This window comes from Anolis carolinensis, chromosome 1, assembly GCF_035594765.1.
Source record: "Anolis carolinensis isolate JA03-04 chromosome 1, rAnoCar3.1.pri, whole genome shotgun sequence".
NCBI lineage: Eukaryota > Metazoa > Chordata > Lepidosauria > Squamata > Dactyloidae > Anolis > Anolis carolinensis.
Window position 1 is genome coordinate 297,170,276 of NC_085841.1, and position 16,137 is coordinate 297,186,412.

At 38.9% G+C, this 16,137-nt stretch overlaps 1 protein-coding gene across 8 annotated transcripts in view; it reads right to left on the bottom strand.

Annotated features, from left to right (window-relative positions):
• lrrc4c (leucine rich repeat containing 4C) overlaps positions 1-16,137 on the bottom strand; it is a 1,096,970-nt gene that overhangs the window by 514,294 nt on the left and 566,539 nt on the right. The gene's annotated exons all lie outside the window — the stretch shown is intronic.

A 16,137-nucleotide genomic window follows, 5' to 3' on the forward strand; every position in this document is an offset into this window, starting at 1 on the left:
ACACTGGAAATCAATGGTGTCTCAAGCCTCAACCCAATGCCTTCAATTAGAAATGGATCAGTGACCACCACGCCAAGCAATGCCCTGGCAAGGAGTGCAAAGATACTTTGAAAACTAGAAATTCCTTGCTAAGAAAAAGAACCAGCAACAAAACCCTAACCCTTTCTCCAAACCCCTCTGTGAGAACAGCCAGACTGGGCCCCTTCACCCTCTCTCTTCCTCAGGAGGCTTGCTTGCTCTCCGTTTGCAGACCACCACCTTCTCTGTGCAAAGCCCAGCCCAGAATGGCTCACCCAGGCTACACAACGGGCTTTTATGGCAATCTTCTACGTGGACGCAGAGGACCCTAGCCCCCACCTTTGCATCCATCGTGGAAGCTTCTGATTGGCCGGGGAGCGGCAGCCATGTTAGGCTGCGCTAAACTCCCATTCAAGGTAGGTTGCAGAAACAAAAAAAAAATAAAAATATTTTAAAAAATATATTTAAAAAAATTGGGGGAAAAATTAACGAAACATTAAGAGACAATTAGAGAATAGGCCAACGATGATTCGAATTACATTGCTGGTTGCGCTGTGAGACAATGTCTCGGAATGCGTATCAAAAGCGAGAACAATCCGAAATAATTCCGATATACTGTTCAAAATGATTTTTTGGACATGTCTAGTAAATACCAACCCAAATTATTTATTTACAAAAACAAATTGTTTGTAACTAGGCACTTTCAAGCACTAAATGATTCCAGAACTTCATTATACAGTACAGCTACTATCTGAGTCAACACAAAAGTCAGAAAATTGTATCAAGTACATTAGCTGAATACCTATAATAATGAAAATTTCCTGCCCTGATCTAATAAAGCTACTATGCAGCAATGGTTGGTTTTTCATGATTTGGACAATTACCACTCTTCTTCTTAAGTGTGTGAAATGAGTATTATGAATTATCCCTCAGTGGCCCAACATACACCAGATATCATCTTATCTTTCCCACATTAAGATTAATCACAAATGCTTGGTTGAGATGCTTTATATTCAAAACATTCAGGAAGAGGCCAAATATGAAGATTATTTTTCAAAAACAATGAATTGCCTACTAATTGATGCACTTTATTGTAGATAAAATGTAGTGGCTTCAATAAGGCCCATTAAGCAGCATGATTTAGAGGGCACAACGAACAAACAGGAACAAAAAGACCATATTAAGTGAATGAGGTAGCCTACATATATTTCTGTAGGGGTTGCTTTTCATTGTTTCCCTCATTTTGCATTCCATTTTTACTTCACCCTCAATTTCAAACAAGGTCTACAAGAAAAGCTGAGTGATTTTGTACATCTTTTCCCTAGAATGCATATTTTAATATATATTTTCCTAAGATGTTTTCATTGCAAATACTTCTCATTAATAAGTTTGAAGCAGTGCTGATTAAGTAGCTTATCTTTAAAATGAGATCTCTGTGATTGATTTTCCATGGGTATGACTGGGGAAGAAAAACCTGGTCCGTTGGATAATAAAAAAACTGATCTGTATATTTTTGTCTTGGGGCTCTTTGACACCAGGAAAAATAGCCCAGTATAAATCTGGTCCAGAGCACTCCTCTGTCCAGCATATACATACTGAATCTGGGGTCACTGTTCAGATGGGATGGGTCTGCATTGGGCTCATTGAGCTATCATGGAGTTATATCCAAGTGCCTGATCACTAAGGTCATGTCTGCTAATGTCAGAAAAGGGTATCCATACAATCAGCAAGAAAGATGGGTTGTATATCCCCTTCTTTTTGTTCATGTCAAAGGTGCCCTGTTTTGACATCACAGATGTCACACATGATGTCAGGCACTTGACAACAAGGAGCAGCAGCAACATGGGAATGAGCTTTCCCCTGCTGCTTACTGCAGGAAAAGGATGATGGTAGTAACATCCTTATGGATATATGAACAGGCTGAATAGGGCTACTGGCATACTCAAGCCCTAGAAAACTCCATCCTTTCAAGCAAAAGGGGGCAAAAACTGGCTAAATACAGATACTGCAAAAACAATTCAGTTTGATTTCCTGCAGACATAAGTCCACTGACAAATACATAACTCTGCAATTGAATTCTGGTCACAATTATTAAAATACAATTAAATTACCAATGTAAATAAAACCAATTAAAATGGATCCAATAAAAACTGTAGTGTGTGTGTGTATGGGGGGGGGGGTAGAAGCAGCACTCTAAGAAGGTTTTTCCCTGAAAATCTAAACATCAAGGATAGGCTACATTGGAATATAATTCCATACCCCAGATTCTCATCAACATCATCAACTGTTAAATGGCTAGCTATCTTTGTTTTGGAATGACAACAGAGATATATGCATGGAGAAGGATAGACATTTTCTTTAATTTATTATTCATACTTATTTTAAATGGCAGGCATGGCTATAAACTAAACTTCAGTTTGGCAACATCATTATTTGTGTCATTAACATAATTCTCTTCAAGCCTATAAATAGATCTTGTCAGTAAAAGTGTGTTAGATGAACTAAACTTAGCTGGTATATTTCTCTGAACATAAGGCAAGTGTCTATTGATGCTTCAACCAGATGTTGTTATGCTGCCTATATAACATTCGAACAAATTGCTACATAAGAGGTAGAAATTGATTTGGCCGCAACCCAGCGATCCTTGTTCCTGACTGTAGGCTGTGAACATGTAGCTTCATTCCTGAAATAAATACTTGGGAGGGGGGTGCTTCCTTACTATGCTTTGATCACATGTGACACCACCTTACTCAGAAGCATCTATATTTCTGCTGCAAGGAATGAATTTATTTCCAGCAATGAAAATAGCAAGCATGGTGGGTGTGATCCAAAATTTGGCAGATAAGTGTCAGAACCCTGCTACTAGAGCCTGGGTATGGCTCTGAGTTTCAGGGTCACTGACAATGTGGACTGATAAGACACCTGCATCTCGGGATCCTGAGAAGAAATGGCTGCTGGACTTGGCGGGGAAACTTCGCTGGGTTTTCTTGGGCGGGAAATGCGTTTTCAAATGAGGGGGGAGGGTATATAAAGGAATGCTGGCAGACGCCTCCCATTCTTGGCTTTTTCCATGTCAATGTTTCCTGCAGTAAACTTTCTGGTGACAACACAGCTAGTCTCGTGTATTCATTCAGGAGCGGCTGTAGTGAGCCGACATCAGTATTATGAAACAGATGAGGTTTCTCATGCCTATCATTTTAGACTGAGGGATTGAGAGGGTAGGATTTCATGTGTCTGTTTATCTGAATCCATTTGGATGTCCCTCTTATCACTTCTGGCTGCCTGGGCATCTAACTTGTCACCAGTTAGTTAGCAATAACATTCAGTTTAAGCAATCTTTAAATATTTGTATCTTAGCTGTTTGCCTTTTTGGTTATTAATTATATGCAAAAACATTACTTTATTTACTTGACTCTAACGCTGACTTTTTTTTACTAAATTACCTTGTAGGGCTGTGCACACATCCATTTTTCAAAACGGGCTCCGGCTCTTTCAGCCAGCCATTTTTTTTCAACCACAACAGACCACGTGACTGCTGAAAACTGCTATTTTCCATTTCTTGGAGCACATGGAGCACAGATAGGCAGCTGCATGGTTTCCCTGTGAAGCTGTGAGCCTTGCTGCCTGCCTGAGCCAATCAGAAGAAGAAAGCCGCTCACATGCTTCATGTTCTATCTCAGTGCATTTGCTATTTTTATGATTGCTTCGCTTGCTTTTGGACTCAATTCCAATCTTTTCCTTTGGCAATTTCATTTATTTTCCTTAGTTTAATATCTTTCATTCCTTCTTTTTTAACTTTTTCACTAGGGATGTGAGGATGGGCATGTTTTTTTTTGTTTTGTTTTTTTGGTTGGGGGGGGGGGCTGTGAAAGGGCATTGGAAGAGCATTTGTTTTTAAATCGGGGTGCTTTACAGAAGGGAGAAGATAGTCTGATTCCCTTGAGTCCCCATAGGGAGAATTTAATTCCTCTCCAGGTCTAGTTGTAGGATATTAGGGGAAAGGACTTAAGAAAAAATGGTTTCTTAAGTCTGATGCCTTAACACAGGTCTAAGTGAAATATATTAGAGGAAATAACCCCAGAAAAAGTGGTATCTTAAGTCTAATTCCTTAAACAAGGTCTAGTTGAAGGATATTTGAGGAAAAGACCCTAGAAAAGGTGGTTTCTTAAGTCTGATGTCTTAACCCAGGTCTAGTTGAAGGATATCAGGGAAAACAATCCCAGAAAAAAGTGGCTTCTTAAGTCTGATGCTTTAACCCAGGTCTAGTTTAATGATATTAGGGAAAATGACCCCAGAAAAGGTGGTTTATTAAGACTGATGCCCTAAAAATGATGAAAGGGGGAGCCTCATTGTCACCAATGGGCAGATCAAAAAATGGAATTTTGCCTGTCTGAATTCAGAAGGCTCCTGAAAAATGGATCGGAGGACAGAGGACCAAAATCCAAACACTGAAAACGGTACGGGGTTTAACTGAATTGCACACCCCTATTGCACTGCCAAAATTAGGGTGTGTATTAGATCCACGTAATAAGTTGACCTTATTGCTGAGCCAAAGCAATTGGGGAAGCTGCTTCATGAGTACCTGGAGCTTCTACTTGAGGGATATCACCTGTAATTTAACTGTCGTAGAATCATAGAATGATAGAATAGTAGAGTTGGAAGAGACCTCATGGGCCATCCAGTCCAACCCCCCGCTAAGAAGCAGGAAATCGCATTCAAAGCACCCCCGACAGATGGTCATCCAGCCTCTGCTTAAAAGCCTCCAAAGAAGGAGCCTCCACCACAATCCGGGGGAGAGAGTTCCACTGTCGAACAGCTCTCACAGTGAGGAAGTTCTTCCTGATGTTCAGGTGGAATCTCCTTTCCTGTAGTTTGAAGCCATTGTTCTGTGTCCTAGTCTCCAGGGCAGAAGAAAACAAGCTTGCTCCCTCCTCCCTATGACTTCCCCTCACATATTTGTACATGGCTATCATGTCTCCTCTCAGCCTTCTCTTCTGCAGGCTAAACATGCCCAGCTCTTTAAGCCGCTCCTCATAGGGCTTGTTCTCCAGACCCTTAATCATTTTAGTCGCCCTCCTCTGGACGCTTTCCAGCTTGTCAACATCTCCCTTCAACTACGGTGCCCAAAATTGGACACAGTATTCTAGGTGTTGTTTGACCAAGGCAGAATAGAGGGGGAGCATGACTTCCCTGGATCTAGACGCTATACCCCTATTGATGCAGGCCAGAATCCCATTGGCTTTTTTAGCTGCCGCATCACATTGTTGGCTCATGTTTAACTTGTTGTCCACGAGGACTCCAAGGTCTTTTTCACACACACTGCTGTCAAGCCAAGCGTCCCCCATTCTGTATCTTTGATTTCCATTTTTTCTGCCGAAGTGCAGTATCTTGCATTTGTCCCTGTTGAACTTCATTTTGTTAGTTTCAGCCCATCTCTCTAGTCTGTCAAGATCGTTTTGAATTCTGCTCCTGTCTTCTGGAGTGTTACCTATCCCTCCCTGTTTGGTGTCGTCTGCAGACCTGATGATCGTGCCTTCCAACCCTTCGTCTAAGTCGTTAATAAAGATGTTGAACAGAACCGGGCCCAGGACGGAGGCCTGCGGCACTCCACTTGTCACTTCTTTCCATGATGAAGACGACGCATTGGTGAGCACCCTTTGGGTTTGTTCGCTTAGCCAGTTACAGATCCACCTAACCGTAGTCTGGCATGACTTGTTTTTAGTAAATCCGTGTTGACTATTAGCAATGACCGCATTTGTTTCTAAGTGTTCGCTCAATGTCATCGCTCAATGCTGTGTAATTCTGGGATTTGTAGTTGAAGCAACCAAACTTTTTGGCAGAGAAGGCTCATGGCCTTGTAAAACTACACACCATAGCATTGAACCAAAGCAGTGAAAGTGAAATGCAAAGATACAGAATGGGGGATGCCCGGCTCTACAGCAGTGTGTGTGAAAAAGATCTTGGAGTTCTCGTGGACAGTTAAACATGTGGCAACAATGTCATGTGGAGTCCTCATAGAAGCCAAGATAAATATGAGCCAACAATATGATAAAGTGGAAAAAGCCAATGGGATTTTGGCCTGTATAAATAGGAGTATAGTGTCTAGATCCAGGGAGGCCATGCTACCCCTCTATTCTGCCTTGGTCAGACTACACCTGGAATACTGTGTCCAATTTTGGGCACCACAATTTAAAGGAGATGTTGACAAGCTGGAATGTGTCCAGAGGAGGGTGACTAAAATGATCAAGGGTCTGGAGAACAAGCCCTATGAGGAGTGGCTTAAAGAGCTGGGCATGTTTAGCCTGCAGAAGAGATGGCTGAGAGGAAACGTGATGGTCATATATAAATAAGTGAGGAGAAGCCATAGGGAGGAGGGAGCAGGCTTGTTTTCTGCTGCCCTGGATAATATGACATGGAACAACAGCTTCAAACTACAGGAAAGGAGATTCCAGCTGAACATTAGGAAGAACTTCCTAACTGTGAGAGCTGTTAAGCAGTGGAACTCTCTGCCCCAAAGTGTGGTGGAGGCTCCTTCTTTGAAGGCTTTTAAGCAGAGGCTGGATGGCCATCTGTTGGGGTGCTTTGAATGTGATTTTCTGCTTCTTTGCAGGGGGTTGGACTAGATGGCCTGTGAGGTCGCTTCCAACTCTATGATTCCATGATTCTATAGCAGAGGTCCCCAAACTAAGGCCCGGGGGCCGGATGCGGCCCTCCAAGGTCATTTACCTGGCCCCCACCCTCAGTTTTATAATATAATATTTTATATCAGTTTTAATAGTATAATATATTGTGTATACATATAATATTGATAATAATCTTATTATTATCTTACAATATAATACTAATAGTAATACCATATAATAATATTAATTATATGGTATATATTACATATTATATAATAGTATAGTGGTATAGTTCAATATAGTAATATATAATGCTAATATTGTGTTGTGCTAATAATATAATATATTGTATGTACATACAGCTGCTCTGAGTCCCCTTCGGGGTGAGAAGGGTGGGATATAAATTTAGTAAATAAATGCAGTAAATAAATAATTAATTTTAGACTTAGGCTCGGCCATGACTTGAAGGCACACAACAACAACAACAACAACAACAACAACAACAACAATCCTAATTAACTTGACTATCTCATTGGCCAGTAGCAGGCCCACACTTTTCATTGAAATCCTAATAAATTTATGTTGGCTAAAATTGTTTTCATTTTAAAATATTGTATTCTTTCGTTGTTGTTGTTGTTGTTGCACTACAAATAAGACATGTGCAGTATGCATAGGAATTTGTTTGTATTTTTTTCAAATGATAATTCGGCCCCTCAATGGTCTGAAGGATTGTGGACCGGCCCTCTGCTTAAAAAGTTTGGGGACCCCTGTTCTATAGCATAGATGCACAACAAGGTTCCTTTTTCATTGCTGAAAGCTTTGATGTTCCAACACAATTGTTTTTAAAGAAGGAATTCCAAGCAGACAGCAACTCTAATGGGTATATTACAAAGAATTCGCTGCTGCACATTACATTTTTCAGGAAATGTTATTTTTGGTTTCAGGGTTTTGAAAACTGTGGTGCGCAATAGATTCAGTGGCACATTACACCCAAGTAAATACAGTATTTTGATTGCATAACATTGCATGCAATGCATCATTATATTACATTACATTACATTGCAGGTAGTAATGCTTTCATAGCAGTGACCCTTTATATATTATGCATTTCTGTAGCAGGCTTCTCTATACTTAACACATAAAGGATCTTAAGCTTCACATCTGAGACTACATCTTTGGGCATTGCTATATATGAAACAGTATTTGTAATACATTTATAAATATCCAGAATGGATATCAATTATTCATAATGGGCTTTTTTCTGTTGATACAGAAAGCATACCAAGCCTAACAGAGCACAGGCTCTTTCTTATCAGCATGATTAATCTTCATCATAGCTGTTTATCTGACTATGGTAGAGAAAGAGAGGCTCAGTGGCCTCTTATCACTTGTTTTATATCTTTCTAGCTTAAATCAGCTGACAGATCATGTCCAATAAGATAAAAGATATTCACTATGCTCCCTAGAGGTGAGGAAACATCATGTACATTTCACTTTGGGCTACCTTTCAGATTGTATCTGTCACTTTATCGCAATAGATTTTATTATCCCAAAGCACTTGCCTTGGATTTATTGGTAAATGAATAAATATTAGCATTTATAGTTATATTGGCCTCACACCTGGAATTGACCTTAGTAACACACACACACACACACACTTCACAATACACAGAGCTTTCTGCTTTATAGTGTGTGCTTCATAAATCCACTATTTACATTTCTAGGTATTAAAGCTCACAACTATAATCCCAATCATCCCTTTTTTAAATGGATGGTTAATTTTTGAAGATATATTTTTAAAACATGTTTCTTTCTTAGCAAGTACTAGAAAGAATGTTTATTATTATTAATAGCCCAGGACTTACTAGTAGTCATTTTACAAGGCTTCTGGGAAGAAAAATGACAGGTGCAAGACTCCTGCTCTTTTCATTCTTGCATAGAGAACAGCTTGTTTTGGGCAGAAAACTTTGATCCCTGCATAGAGAACACATGCTCTGTATGGTGTTCTCTGTATACAAGAGCCATAATTTTTTCAATGCAAAATAAGACCATCTAAGGCTCTAACAGCTACCAAGAAATGTGCAGTCATTTTTTGTGTTCTCATTTAGTGGATTGAATTCTGGAGAAATGATTCATTTTCTCTGCAAGTATGAAGAACCTGAAGATTTGCCTTGCTATATTTTACATGGGTTCCAGAAAGTATTCCAGATTGACAACTAAATGTGTTAACAAAATACATACACTGTGGAAATGCATAACGAAAATGTGTGCAAATTTCCATGTGTGAAGAAAAATTAAGCCTTACAGCCCTTAAAGCAGAGTCTTGCAGCATTTGTAACTTCATTTATCTGCTACAAATCAAGTACCTGACCTATAATTATACTATTTTAAAAGTATTATTGTGGAGGAAGGAAGAGAATTAAAGTGGAAGCAGTAGATATTACTTGCATATCAACTTCTTTATCATTGGTATTTGTTTCTAACTTCTGTTTCTACTCTTTTGCTCATGCCTTCCTTTCAGTTACATGTTCCCCATACAATAGTATAGGCAACATCTCCTGGCTCCCAATACAATTCAAATTTAAACAGTTTAGAGAGAGAGAGAGAGAGAGAGAGAGAGAGAGAGAGAGAGAGAGAGAGAGAGAGAGGGAGAGGGAGAGGGAGAGGGAGAGGGAGAGGGAGAGGGAGAGGGAGAGGGAGAGGGAGAGAGAGAGAGAGAGTAATGGCAGAGATTAAGCAGCATCATTGGCTGATTCAATGAGAAAAAAAATCAGACACTGGGATTTTTTTAATCATCTCCTTTGTCCTTGAGTCTCCACTGAGGTGAATTATTATTTTGGCATTTGAAAAACCACATAATCAGGACGTTTGCATGATTCAGATGAACAGAGGTTCAGACATTAACGTCTTTAGGAAATGAACTTGAGGAAAAGATCAGCATACAATGCATTGATTCCCTAGGCAGTAAGTAGAAAATGAATGCATATTGACCAATGAGTGGAATAATAGCTTTGTTGACAAGCTCACAGGAGACATTCAATCTCTCTGCCAAGTGGGCAGAGCAACAGAGTCATTGAGCAAATGAGTCAGCCTCTCTCTTATCTTTACCATAACCACCATTCTTTGAATGTTATATCATATTTGTTCCATGTATATGTGGCCTAAAATAGTACTAGTATCTACCCACTGGACCTTTTAGCCACCTTTGCCTTCCTTAAGGTAAAGTTTTCCCCTTGATGTTAAGTCTAGTCGTGTCTGACTCTTGTGTGTGGTGCTCATCTACATTTTTAAACTGAAAAGCCGGCTTTGTCCATAGATGCCTCCAAGATCATGTGGCCACTCCAGCTTGACTGCATGGAGTGCTGTTACTTTCCTAATCTCACTTCAATAGATATTAAAAAAGAAAAAGAAGTAGATATATTGAAGACTTCTCAACATCTATTTGCAGACAGTTGTTTTCTCTCGGGTGTCTAAGGACCTCTTCACATGGCCCATGGGGGTGTGCAGTTGCGCTGGAAAGTGTGTGCAAATTTCCATGTGCAAAGAAAAATTAAGCCTTAAAACCCTTAAAACAGAGTCTTTCAGTATTTTAATACAAAGGGTGGAATTATAAGGTATAGGAATAAGCAAATTGGATAAGTATTTCTGGAAATTTCAGTGTTTACAGGCATAATTCTCAGATGTGTGTGCACACGCATGCATTTTGAAAATCAGATTACAGTAGAGTCTCACTTATCCAAGCCTCGCTTATCCAAGCCTCTGGATAATCCAAGCCATTTTTGCAGTCAATGTTTTCAATACATCGTAATATTTTGGTGCTAAATTCATAAATACAGTAATTACAACATAACATTACTGCATATTGAACTACCTTTTCTATCAAATTTGTTGTATAACATGATGTTTTGGTGCTTAATTTGTAAAATCATAACCTAATTTGATGTTTAATAGGCTTTTCTTAAGCCCTCCTTATTATCCAAGATATGCGTTTATCCAAGTTTCTGCCGGCCCGTTTAGCTTGGATAAGTGAGACTCTACTGTATATGTTAGCAATTCCATAGTTTTTTTTCCTTTTCTTTTTCTCCTTAATATTTAGAGGTCAAAAAAGTCCCAGGGGGTATCTATATGTCTATTGCTGTGATACATCCTGGAGGGTTCGGACACTCTCCCAATGATGTGTCAAGGTGGATATTGGGAAAGATAAAGACTTTTTTCACATTCCCTCCCTTTAAAAAAGGTGTTATGGCATTTCAGCTCATCACTGGATCTATAAAATAGTGAAATAGCATTTCTGCCCTGAAATCATGTTTCACTGTCTTGCTAACGCTTTAGTATGGGGCTTCTTAAACTTTTTGACTTGGGACCCCTTTCGGCTTGAAAAATGTTCACACGATCCTGGGTATATAGATATATAAAATAGGTATAAAAATCAAGCATTTACTGATAACAAATCAACATTTGCAAGGCTTGCTAAACAGACTGATTTTCCTTTTTATGAAGTACAGCTGAAGCATCTTCTGCAGAGTCCACTCTAAACACTGCCCAACAGATGCATGTAAATCTCAAAAACATTCAGAAACTTTTACTATTGCCAAATTTTGTTGGACCGCAGCATAGAGCTAAGGGAACACCAATTGGTGTTGGGCTCCACAGTTTAAGAAGCAGTGCTCTAGAAAACTACAAGTCTAAGGGGAAAAAATTCAAAAGTTCAAAAACATAGTTGGACATCTCAACTTTGGGAAATTATCAACAGTTTTAAAAGAATCCAAGATATCACTATAACTAACTTCCTCCCCCATTTTATTTATTTATGCATGTAATTCTTACAGAAAATAACTCATAAATAGGGAATAAGCACAGCACACAATAACCAGAAATAGCCAATAAAATCAAGGGCACTATACTGCAAGAGCTCTCATTTCTTTAGGTCAGGCCCCTTCTAAACTGCCATATAAAATCCAGATTATTTGCTTTGGACGGGATTATATGGCAGTGTAGATGCATAAAATCCAGTTCAAAGCAGATAATGTGGATTATCAGATTTGATAATCTGGATTATATGGCAGTGTAGAAGGGGCCTCACTCTGGGTGAAACCGGAATAAAAAGTTTTTAGCACTCCAAATTTACATAGAATCTTAGAGGTGGAAGAGATCCTTGTGTACAATCAGGCCAACTTGGCTAAGTACAGAATTTCCAACTAGAGCATACATTTAAGTTGTAAAGTAATAGTTGTTTAATCTGGGATGATATTTTATGGAACTGAAATTTAACAAATAATTCATGTGTCACAAATTTCTTTCTAAGTTGGGACCAGAATTTTTAACATAGTGAAACTATGCAACCTGGTCATATTTGTGATCAACAACACAGTTGGACATATTTGTTATATGCAAAGCAGCCAACAAAGAGATGTTGGCAACATATGACAAACTTTCCATTTTGAACTCCACAGGTACCTGCGTTATTGAAAAATAATGAAGGCAAAAACTGCATCAGAATAGATTTATTTGAGAATTTTTGGGGAAGAAGAAACCAGAGAATTATGTTGGGAGATTCATATTCCAAGCACATTAAAAAGTAAGTTCTTGAAGTCTTGAAATAGATGCAAAGATGGAACCTTGCAATTACTCCAGCTACTGCTTTTATTTACTTGAATAACTCCCACAGCCAATCGTTCTTCATCACCCTGAGTTTTACTAATGGGAGCTGTTATAGATATGCTGGAATATGCACACTGTGTGGGTGTTGTTAAACTTTGTGCATTTTTCCTTGTCACCGATTGCATGACAAACTGCTAAAATGGAATTTAAAGCAACATGCCTGTGCTGTGTTTGTATCAGGGATGTGAAGAAAAGGGGGAAATGAAAACGTTTGTAACTTTTCTCAGTAGAGAAATTCTGACCCCTCCTTTCATTGGGACATTTAGGAGTTTAATGTAAAATACATTAACATGAGTTTCCCAAATAGGGTTTGTTTGCATTTGTATTTCTAATTCTCTAGTGGGCATGTAAATTCAAGGAATCACTACTCTCAGTTTAAATCAGTTTTAATTCACCAAACAATTTGGTCCCCAGTTTGATCTCCATGTGACCCAGGACATAGAAAAAAGGGGGTACAGTGTTCCCTCACTTATTAGGGGGGTTAGGTTCCTGCAATAAGTGAAAATCTGCAAAGTAGGGACACTATATTTACTTAAATATTTATACATTATTTTAGTAGTTATACACTATTTTAAGTCTTTATCAACCAATTGTGTGTTGATAAATTGCCTCCTTGTCCTCCTATTGCCGCTTGGGCTCCTTTTCTCTCCCTTCAGCTTCTCCTTCCTCCCTTCCTTAGGCTGTAAATTGTAATTTTTATTATTATTTTAGAGTTTACTAGCTGTGCCCGGCCACGTGTTGCTGTGGCATTGTCTGGTGGTGTTGGTGAGAAATTGTTGAGGTAGTGGTGGTATTGAATGTCTGTTGTATGGTTGTCTTTATGTTTAGTATGCATTTGGTTGTTTGTGTACTGTGAAAGTGGTGAGGATAGAGGACACTGTTTATGTTGGATAAGTGAGACTCTACTGTATATTTATAATCTTATATTATCTGCTTAGAACTGGATTATATGAGGCCCCTTCTACACAACTGTATAAAATGCACACTGAAGTGAATTATCTGGCAGTGTGGACTCAAGATAATCCAGTTCAAAGCAGATAATATAAGATTATAAATGGGTAATATAGCTGTGTGGAAGGGCCTTGAGTCTACACTGCCATATAATCCAGTTAAAATCAGATAATCTGTATCTTATAGGCAGTGTGGAAGAGGCCTGAGGCCTAACTGTGCCTGTCCCCTGGACTGAGTAGGTTGCTAGGAGACCAAGTGGTCGGAGCTTAGCCCTCTAACTGGCAGCAATTGGATAAAAACAATTATTCCTTTCCCTCTAATTAGGACTTTATTTTTCTTTTCTTTCTTTTTTTGTATCAACCTAGAGCCATGGATGATGGGTTGTGTTGTCAAATTTCGAGGTTGGGGGGGCCTGTAGTTTTGTTGTTTTGTCCGCTGCCCTGATGTCATCACTCTTTTATATATATAGATTGAAAAACCACAAAACAGTGAATCCATGAAAAGTGAACCGCGAAGTAGTGAGGGAACACTGTACTGTATATTAAAGTTATGTGAGTTTATAAATTTGTATTGGTTAGGATCACTCTGGAAGAATTTTGAAAACAGACAAGCATTATGTGGCCATCCCATATGTTTATGTTAGATTTATATTATCATTAATTTTGTATGCCTTCAAGTCAATTTTGACTTATGGTGACACTGTTTAATATTTGATAAAGGGATCTATATTATTTAGAATCCTCATAGAGTAAGCATTATAAAGTTCAATGAATACAAGATCTTTGAATCTACGATGAAATCAATAGCACACAGCCAGACCAGGTGGCAGAAAAAAAGTGGTTGATATTTTAGTCTAATAATATTGGGATTCTGTTCATTCTGCTATCCCATAGCTACATATTTGTGGACACCAGATATCCTGTTACATGCCTTCAAGTCAACTCCCACTCATGAGGACCCTATCCTAGGGGATTTGGAGAAGATTTGTCCAGAGGTGGTTAGCCATTACCTTCCTCTTAAGCTGAGTGTGTGTGACATGTACATGGTTACCCAATGGACATTGAGATTGAGAGGAGAAGCCTGGGTTCCCGAGTCCTAGACCAATACTCAAACCAGTACATTACACTATATCTCATATTAAAATATTTAGCTACTCCCTATAGAAAGCTGTGCTTACTAAATAACTTTTGCCCCTTCATGTGGTTAATGTGCAGATGATGACATTATAATGGGATCTGCCACCAGCCCGATGTCCTAATGTTTTGTAGGTTGCTGCTGCTGTTGTAATGTGCCTTCAAATAATTTCCAACCTATGGTGACCCTAAGGTGAACCTATCATGAAATTTGGTAAGATTTGTTCAGAGGGGAGTTGCCTTTGCTTTTCTATCAGGCTGAGTGTGATTTACCCAAGTCCATCCAATAGGTTTCCATAGCTGAGCAGAAATGCGAATCCAAGTCTCCAGTTCAACTCTCAGATCACCACACCATGAGACCGTGACTCTTCTACTTGTTTTTGCAACTTTTTTTTTTAAAAAAAATTATATATTTGGGTACACAGCTGAGTTTCCATGGAGCACTCTGAGGAAAACGTTATATATAATTTGAAGAACTCACAGTATTTTCATGCTATTTGGTTTGTGAATAGCTAATTGAATCAGCTATTGATTTAACAGGCTTAACAGACTGGCAGTTTACCTTTAACTAAAAGATAGATTGTAAATGTAGCCCACATTTGGCAACCTGACAAGATGAAGCAAAACTGTTTCAGTTACCAGTGAACTATTTGCCTTGAGAGGTTTACAGTTATGTCACTTGCTTGTATACTGGACAGTATAATCAAAAAAGAAGGCAAAGGCCAGGCAGTAAAGGTCCATTAAAAAGCATTTCACCTTTACTCATTGATCCTTAGAAGCCAATGAGCTGTCCAACTGCCAAAGAGCAATCTTGGTTGGTTGTAAGTTTCTGGTAAAACAGAATACAAGAGTGGGGACCTTCACAGAGATACTGGAGGAATTTGAGCTTGCTAGTGTAAGGTCCGTAACATGGGGCTTTTTCACAGTATGCAATTCTAGTGCTATAATTTTACTGCCTTTATACTATAGAATCCTGGGATTTGTCATCTGGCAAGGAGCAGTGTGCTTTGGATGAGAATTAGGAATTGCTTTCTTGGTCTGGGCTATTAGTAAACTCTGACTTATCATAGGACTTTCTTTGCAAGATTTATTCAGAAGAGGTTTGCCATTGACTTCCTCTTCGATTAAAGGTGCAACTACAATGTAGAATCACTGCAGTTTGACATCACTTTAACTGTTATGGCTTAATGTTATGGAATCCTGGGATTTGTAGTTCATTGAGGCACTAGTACTCTTTGGCTGAGAAGACCTTGACTCCTGTGTGAAATAATATTGAGAGACAGCAGTTAAAGTGGTGTCAAACTGCATTAAAATCTATGGTGTAGCTACACCCTGGGAAAGTGAGACTTGCCCAAAATCAGTCAGTGAATTTTCCTAGTTCAGCAGGGATTGGAACCTGATTTCTAAGGGTTTTAATTCAACACTCAAACCATTATACTACAGTACCCATTCATAAACTACGTATTCAAAGATTCTTTAGGACACAGCCATGGTAGTTAAATGCTTGTTCTATAACTGTGTTCTGTGAAAAGGGTCCTGGTAGCTTCTTAACATTCTGCTAACCAAATCCATATACAATGCATTAACTTCTATCTAAAGGCCCTTCCAGATAGGCCCTATATCCCAGGATCTGACCCCAGTTTTTCTGCTTTGAACTGGATTATATGAGTCTGCACTGCCAGATAATCTGGGATAAACAGAAAACCTGGAATCAGATCCTGAGATATAGAGCCTGTCTGAAAGGGCCCAAT